The 9,071-nt window shown below is 31.1% G+C and overlaps 1 long non-coding RNA gene across 1 annotated transcript; it reads right to left on the minus strand.

The window, feature by feature from the left end:
- Positions 1-656: 656 nt before the first annotated feature.
- On the minus strand, positions 657-6,404 carry LOC134709789 (uncharacterized). Its single transcript, XR_010106044.1, has 3 exons — positions 6,269-6,404; positions 5,710-5,781; positions 657-935 (listed from the first exon to the last, which is right to left on the minus strand). It is a non-coding gene; the product is annotated as an uncharacterized LOC134709789 (long non-coding RNA).
- Between the last annotated feature and the right edge of the window lie 2,667 nt (positions 6,405-9,071).

Consider the following 9,071-nt stretch of genomic DNA (forward strand, 5'->3'; position numbering starts at 1 on the left):
TTTGCGTCATGTACTTTGCAAGTATAATTATTCTGTTCTTATCAATTCAGTTTTTACTTTTACACATAAATAATCCTGTTCCATGTCAAGTCAGGAATAAAATATCTCCTGATATTAATGTACCTTTGCTATGTCAGAAAAATCGTAAGAGAAAAGGTCATCAAATAGTACTTATCTAAAAAGAAGAATGCGTTTTATTGTAAAAAATTTTAATATAATTTATTCATTTCAAATTTCTAAATGTAATAAATGTATGATTTTTTTTTAACCTAAAAAATATTTTTTTTCTAAAATAAACTGTTTAATCAAAATACTGAATAAGAATATAACAACATCACATTGTATTTCATTTAAATGTAGAACGTTAATGCACTATAAGTTTTCATCCAATCAGATGTGAGGCTATGGGATCAAGAAATCCCCTTCTTTGCATTGGTAATCCAAAGACCCTCCTTAGTCTCCCAAGGCTATCAGCAATGCTTCTGTGACGCCCACTGTATCTATGGATAACTGACCTTCTGTATCTTTGAAATAATTCATCTTCCAATGCATCATTTTTATCTCCAAACAGGAAAGGTATATTAAAGGTATCGTTCATCTCATCTGTATTGTTAAGTCTCATCCCTTCCGGGATTTCATTCTCCAAATTGTTCTGGACTGTGTCATAACTGTTTCTATCATGTACATTGTTAGAAAGCATGCCAATCGTAGTTTCTTTTTTATCTGCCATTTGGTCTGCCTCGTCTTGAGAATACGTTTTGAAGAGGAGTTTAAACTGTTCAGATAATTGCTGCGAAATATCGTCTGTGTCGTCTGCTCTGTCAGCGAGCCAATCGTCGTCTGTATCATAGATGTGTGGTAAGAAGTATTGAGACAACAAGCCATGTGTCATTTCATGTTTGCCTGTATATGAAGCATCCTCTCCGAATACAACCCTTAAAAAAGAAAATGTTTATTAACTAAGGGAATAAATTGTGACATATTTCAAAGAAAATTATATTTTCACACAGATAAATATTCGTAAGTGTTCATTGAAGTCATATATTTCGCCTATGATTACAGCTGTCAGTTTAACGACGGGGGCAAGGGTTTAACTGTTATGCTGTTATGGGGCATTTTAATTCTTTGTTATCTATTATTCTGAAAATATATTTACTGTTAGCTGTTATTGTCTTATTCTTTGTTAGCTGTTATAGGACTATTATCTGTTTTGTTATTTGTTATTGTGAGAATCTATTTGCCGTTAAATCTTATTAAAAATTGGAATGTTAGCATTTTGACAGCCAATCTTCCGAAGAAATTGAAGATAATTGAAAGTTGTGATCTGAATGGATAAAAGTCTCATTGGCACGCTTACCCCATCTTCTTACAATGTATATCTATTGGGGTCTTTCTACTGGTAATATCGAGTGGCCCTGTATTTGCCGAAGAATTTCAGTATCACATAAACATATAAAATCAATTGGACCCAGGACTATTCCAGTATATATTTGATTATTATCCTTTGTAATAAATTCCATTGTCTGTGAACATGAAGCATTTTGTATAAATTATAATTCACTTATTACTTGTACAATAACTTAGAGTATGGATTTTGTTATAAAAAAGCATTGGAACACCATATATAGATTTTTTTATTCAATGACTACATTATAATCTTTATGTTGTATTATAACACCACTGTCCCTGATTAGGGGGATAAGACACCAACTAGCATGCTAAAGTTGACGCAGTCACATTCTGTATGTGCCTATTCCCAAGTCAGGAGCCTGGATTCAGTGCTTGTAGTTTGTTACTGTGTTACTAAGTTTCTCGTTCACTATTCTGTGGATAAATTAGGCAGCTAGTTTTCTCCTTTAAATTGTTTTACATTACTTAGTGGTGTGGATTTGAAGTATGGCTTTGGGAATTATACAACATCTTTTTCTTTTAGCATTTATACTATCAGTGCTACTCCCTCTCTTTTCATTTACATGAAAGAGAACCCTGACCACTATATTTTTAAAAGCTTTTTAACTGCTTCACATGGCGAAAATTGAAGCTCAGAAACCATTGATGCAAATACAGATGTGTCTCCAGTTTAATTTTTCGACAAATACCCTTTTTGAAATCATACAGCTTCTCCAATGATGTACCCAAATTTTCCATATTCTATAATTTCACATACAATACATGATTGGTGTTGCACTTGGTGTCATCCAAATTTTCACTAGGTCCAATTTCTATTATACTATTAGAATTGTCACTTGAGTCAATTTCTACTACTAGTATCAGAATAAGCATAACTGGCATGCGTGTTTCAGTTACATGTCCTGACTCCACTGATCTGAGTGTATTTGTATTTTATAAGTAAGTTTTATCATGAGGTCATTAAAAAACAAAAATATATATTGTGCATCAATGTTTTTTTTATAACCTGTGAAGTATTTATATTGCTTTTCGGAAGAAAAAAATAATTAAAAATCAAATTGATAATAAAGTGTCATCATGCTGCACTATTTTCAAAAAATAAATAAAAAAAACCTAAATCATTAAAAATATCCCTATATCAAAAACAGAAACTAGTGATTTCGCTCAGAAAAAATCAACATCCATACTATAACTTATTGTACAAGTTACGGAAAAAAATCAACCCAGGCAGAACTGCCTCAACGGCCGAAACATCTTGTTTATACAAATTACAATTTTCTAGGTCCATACCACAAGTAATAAACTAAGATCTACGAGTCATCTACTGGATTGGTCCTGGACAGATTTATTTTCATATGCCATTTACTGTTATCTGTTATTATCCCTTTTCAATTCCTCGTTATCTGTTTTTCACCAAACCAATTCACTGTTTTGCTGTTATGGGGACCCCCTTTACCTCCCTCTTTAACAGGCAAACACTAAATGCATTTATCAGTAACAGACCCAAACAAAAAAGAAAAAAAACGTAAATGTTGACTGCAAATAAAAATAAAACATATTAAATTATTTTTGATGTCATTGAAATACTAAAAAATATTCCATACTTAAAAAGTCGTTGATGTTTCAAAACTTGAGACTGGGACTTTCTTATAATTTTTATCAGCTGATTAGTTATCAAAGGTACCAGGATTATAATTTAGTATTATAAACAATAAAAAGAGTCCAGGGTAACTATTTGTTACTCTGAAGGAGCTTAGTGTCCCCATAATATTCATTAGTTGCGTTACGATCAAAACAGTTCGAAGGCTAAATTAAATACGATGTAGAAGAGTAAACAAAAACAATGGTTATAGTGGTTTCATTACATTCTGATAGTGATTTCAATTATTAGAAGGTTCCTTATCATCAAAAGCAATAATGTTATGTGATTGTCCAGTTAAATAACATAGTACGCACTTAGTTGTTCAGTAATACGCAACGTATTGGACATAATGCTTATGAGAAATTGTGATGCCTATTGTTTATTTCAACAAGTATTGTATTAAATGAATATTTTGTTAGATATTTTTTTTATCCTTCAAACAACAACTTACTTGTATTTAAAGCTGTTATATACGAACAAAAAAGAGCGTTTCGATATCTGGATTTAATTGTATATTAGTTAGAAAAATAATCTTGGAACTGCTCTTATCATAACAGGCAAAATTAGAAATATATCAGTAATATTGAAGAAATTTATAAACAAATTCCATTAAGATTACAGTTTTTTTTATAAATTAATTGTTCTCTAATTTTGACTAAAATTTACACTACCTTAATTTATCGTGAGTAATATTTTGTCGAACATTTAACCAAAAATAGTTATGTGTTACCGTAGATATTGTGTTTTACAGCCGATTGCATTTAGTGTTTATGCAAATGTAATATATTTCGTCAGCTTGCTTGCTAGCTGAGCTGTGAAGTCATTATTATGTAAGGTATACTACCCTCCTTGTGAAAAAGCCTAGTCCTACAGACAGATTGGTTGGTTATCTGTCGGACTATAAAAAAGGCGATGTTGTATAATTGCCAATGAGCCAACTCTCCACAAGAGACCAAAATGACACAGAAATTAACAACTATAGGTCACCTTCGACAATCAGCATAACCAATACCACATAGTTAGCTATAAAACGCCCGAAGTAACAATGTAAATCAATTCAAACGAGAAAATTAACTGCCTAATCTACGTACAAAAAATGAACGAAAAACAAATATTTAACGCAATAACAAACAAACTAGTCTTCTCTTAAAGGAGGATAGTTTACCTAACCTTATAATGACTTCACCGTTCAGCTAGCAAGCAAGCTAACCAAATATATTATATACAAACCATATGCAATCGGCTGCATATTATGAAATAAAATCTTCACGATACTATCTAGTGCGATATCTTACTTCTACTCCCGCGTGATGTGGTACAAGGAGTAACATGCAATGCTGGTCAATGGCAGAGCTAAATAGACATCAATTATAACATGAAGTAAATAGAAACATACATTATTTTCTTCTGTACGATTTACAGGTAAAACATTATCACTGATCACACAATAAAGCAATAAATAGATTTAGATTTGCATATCATCCAAGTTGTTATTACGACTGATATCAATATCTCGTGACAATAACAGAGCAGATCTGGCAAAGGGCATATATCAATCTATAATAATAATTTTTCATACTATTTACCTGTGCTATTGACAGTACTGAAAGATTATGTTCTGGGGCAAGAGAAAACTTTCTGACGCTCACTTTCAACATACCTAGTTGTTGATACTATTTGGGTTTTAAATGAAATGTATTTGCGCAGATGCCATGCACCGAGACTGAAAAGAAATTTGGGATTCCACTCAGTGTGTCCCTTTTCGGTATATAGTTAAATCGTATTTTAAAATACCTCACTGACTTTAAATATTTAGGATTGAACATACCTCACAAAGGTAAATCCAGTAAAGCACTTCGAACACGTCAAAATAACGTATTATTAGGATTGTTACAGTAGGTGCTTAATTTTATGTTAAGAATGATATTAATATGGATCACATCTATATTCACAAGATTTATTAAGAACATACATTTTAATTTTAAAATCACAGGTACTGCCAAACATCCAAACCAAATCTTTTTAACGATTAAAGAGTATTATAATTTCTACCAGTAATTTGGGATAACGAACTTCCCGACTTTCAAGTTTTATTTAAACACATGTTCGATCATTGAATCCACAACATCACTACAAACATGTCAAAGCGACAGAGCATTACATATGCCTTCAGGAAACACAAAAAGGAACAACGCCGTACAAAAAGAAAATAATATGTAACGATAAGAAGCGACAATCTTAATATAGAGATTCCTATGTGAATATGATATAAACAAATCAAATAATGGCATTCACTATTCTGAATAAACTCGTCATAGATACCAGTAATGTAATTAATTAGAAAATAAAAGGAAGATTGGAGTCGTCCTGAATTTGCCAAAAATTATAGTTCAAAGATTTCTAAAATGTTTTTCATTTAATAATGTTTTAAACGGATCTTTTTCAAATAACGACAAAGAGAATCCCCCCCAAAATAAAAATGAAAACAAAGCAAAATTTAAAAAGGTGAAAACATTCACAAATAACCAAGATAAATTTAAAACCAAACATCCACAACAAACACAAAAAAATGATCCAAACAGTTTGCTTTGAAATGTATCAAATACAAAATTCACTGTACCTACAAATTGAAACATTTAAGAAATGAATGTACTTACATTTGTATAAGACTTGTCCATATAAGAAACATCATGTTAGTACACCGTATACAAGTTATCACTGGCGATTCACTGAAAACAGTCCATTGAACAGCAATTATAAGTACCACCAAAAAGGAAAACACTTAATTTCAATTTATAAAGTTATAATTGTTTAGGATTTGCTGTTTGAATATTTATTGGACAATTACAACCTTCAGTAGGTTTATGCAATTTATTCGAATCGTTCCTTCCAAATTGACTTTCGCACTCGAATATTTTTTTGTCATATCACTTAAGTTGACGTAGCACAATATATATATCTGCATATGTAACTATTTGCAAGTTCGGTCAATTAGTAGACTCAATTTCTTCAAAAATAAATTCCGTCTGTATGAAAATAACTTCAAAACTAAGAAAAAAAATCGCTAAAAAAAACATTGACACACTACTTTTAAAAGTTTTTACTAAAATTATGATTTACATTGAAATATAACATGTCTTAACTTTAATTTATTCTTACTCAATTTTTAGGAAACGAGAACATTTCCTATGTAATATCATTACTAATGTTTCTTACCGTATAAAGCTGCTTAAAGATCTCCCGGGTTTTTTTTTCAGGTGTCCCCAGTTCTGTAGAAATCTTCGCAATATCCGGAAAGTGTGAAAATGGAGCTTTTAAGATGTCATCTACGCAATTTGTTCCTATGGAAACTATTAAAGAAAGTGGGGAAACTGTTTGTATTCCAGTTATTGGATATATTAAATCTTAAATGAAATATTATTATTTGATTTTAATTGATAATGAGTTATAGTACTTTTCATGCAACCTTTTTCGATTTTTCTTTTAATCCAAAGAGGTTTTTAAATCAAATATCAACTTAGTTGTTTTGCAGTAACCAATTTTATTATGTCTCAGGAATACAATAGTTCAAAATAGTTTACACAAAATATTTACTGTATATGAGAAAGGAGAAGATCTAAATTAAAAGAATTACATTTTTTGTCAGTTTGGAAGCGAAATTGTGTATTGGAACAAAAAATATGAAATAAAAATGCAAATTGAAAAATTCAAATGATTGTTTCGAAAACCATTTTAAGGTTCTTACTTCTTTTTCAAAAATTTTACACTCACTATTGATAAAAGGTGATTAAGGGTTAACAAAAGTAAGTGAAAAAAGTTAAAAATTTTTTTTTTTTAAATGTGTTGTAAGCTTAAATTTATTTATAAAGTTGGGGTGACTAACCAATTCGAAAGCTATAAAGTTTGTGGTAATTATTTTAACACAAAGTTATTTTGGCGTCAAATTAAAGTTGATTTACACTGAATTCATGCAGTATACTTTCTATATTTCTTTATTCAGCTGTGAGATATTAAATTATCTCGATTCCAACTGATAGCCTAATGTTTATGACCCCTTATGTAGCCATATTTGTACGAATTTTTCAAACATCAATTGGATACAGTTTTAACTTATACTAGTAATAGAGATAAGCCATTTTGTAAATAAACCAAGGGGAAACTTGATGCAAAGCATTATTATTTAATGTTTCATTGCATTTTTAAGGTTCATGTGGACCCTATGGCTAAAATGGACGTGTTTTCACCTCAAAATTTACTCTGAGTACCGGCAAACCTGTGCATCTGGAAAAGTTTTAAGGCATAGCATGTTACAAAAAAAGATTGAATGACGCATGGCATTTAAGTAATAGAATTAATAGATAAAACATGGACAGATAAGTTAGTACAAACCCAGTAACATATCTTATTCGGTAGGTAACATTCGTGAAAATGGGACAGTACTGTTGTTACGACGTAGGGAATATACCCGCTTTTATCTGTAAAAAGGATATTCCATAACGGTCCACCAACTCCATAAAGCATCCATAAAATTTACGAAGCGCTTATTTCATCACTTCACCTTATGTAAGTCTTGGTTGTATAGCTTCATTGGGAGCTGCAACCCTCTATCTAGGAAATCGTCATAAGAAATACAAGCCCGTGAATATATTTTAAATGGAAGATATATGTAGAGTGATTATTTTGTTACACTGTTACTTTCTGTAGAGTGATCGTTTTGATACTTCTTCTAGAGTGCTACTTTTGATACACTGTCACTTCTGAACGATTGGTAATGAAGTTACACTGTAAAGATAATGGTAATTAAATCGTAATCCCTTTAAAGTGATTATGCTGATTAATATAAAAATAAGGAAATATGATCTGATTGCCAATAAGACATCTTTCAACCAAAGTTCAAATAAAGTGGACGAAAGCAACGACAGATAACCGTACGACATTGAGAAAGACGTATGTCGTATAGACGGTTATAAAAGGCTTCTTCATGTAAAATATGAAACAAATTAATTGAGAAAACTAAAAGCCTTATTCACAAATCATCAATTCAGGAAACCCAAATATTACAGACGAGAATTAACTACAACCACAGTAATACATTCTTTTAACTTGGAACAGGCACCTAAAGCATGGTTTGGATTTAACATGTTTGTGAGCTCAACCATGTCAGATTGGGTATGCTGATATCAAATGATACTCTCGTCAGATTGATAATAATGATAAACTGCAATACAGGTTGTAGACAGGGGGTGAGTACAATACATTATAAATCAACTAACTTTTCGTTGAAGAGCTATGCATATAATTTCGTTTTCTTCCTTTGATAAAATATGCGTAATTTTCTATCTTTTAATTCTATGAATTAAATGACATATACCATTCAAAAATGTTATTTGAAGTGCGTCATTATCTGACATTTTGCTAGAAATTTTAAAATTAAGAAAACCGAAGTAATTAATCATTAACTGTTATCTATGAAGGTGGACCGGATGTTGACCTGCTAGTAAAATGAATTGTCAATTTCTAGGGTGTAATTTACAACTTTCAGAATGTCACAAATAAGGATGGTTATAAAGTGATAATAAGAATAGGCAAGAGGTGCTAATAAATAAATCTGTGTGGGTGATATATAACCAAAAAAATACAAACTACATGTGGGTGATATATTAAAAACATAAAACCTACTCGTGGGTAATATATTAAAAACGTACAAACTACACGTAGACGTCATGTCTTTAAAACAACATGTAACCTGTTTACACATTCGTTTATATTGATTGATTGATTGATTGATGTTTAACATCACTTTTGACATTTTCGTTTTGATTAGTTTTTAGAAGTGAAACATGTGAAAGAAGCTGGGGTGCTCAGAGAAAATCACCGACCTTCGGTTAGAAAACTGAAAATCCAAGTAAATTAAGATTGTAGTCTACCGTACATGTCACGTGCGGGATTCAGAGCTGACAACTCGACGTTGACAGGTTAATTATACAGTAGTTCATCTTCTTTAAACACTCAGCCACCG

This window comes from Mytilus trossulus, chromosome 3 (genome assembly GCF_036588685.1).
Source record: "Mytilus trossulus isolate FHL-02 chromosome 3, PNRI_Mtr1.1.1.hap1, whole genome shotgun sequence".
In the NCBI taxonomy this organism is placed as follows: domain Eukaryota; kingdom Metazoa; phylum Mollusca; class Bivalvia; order Mytilida; family Mytilidae; genus Mytilus; species Mytilus trossulus.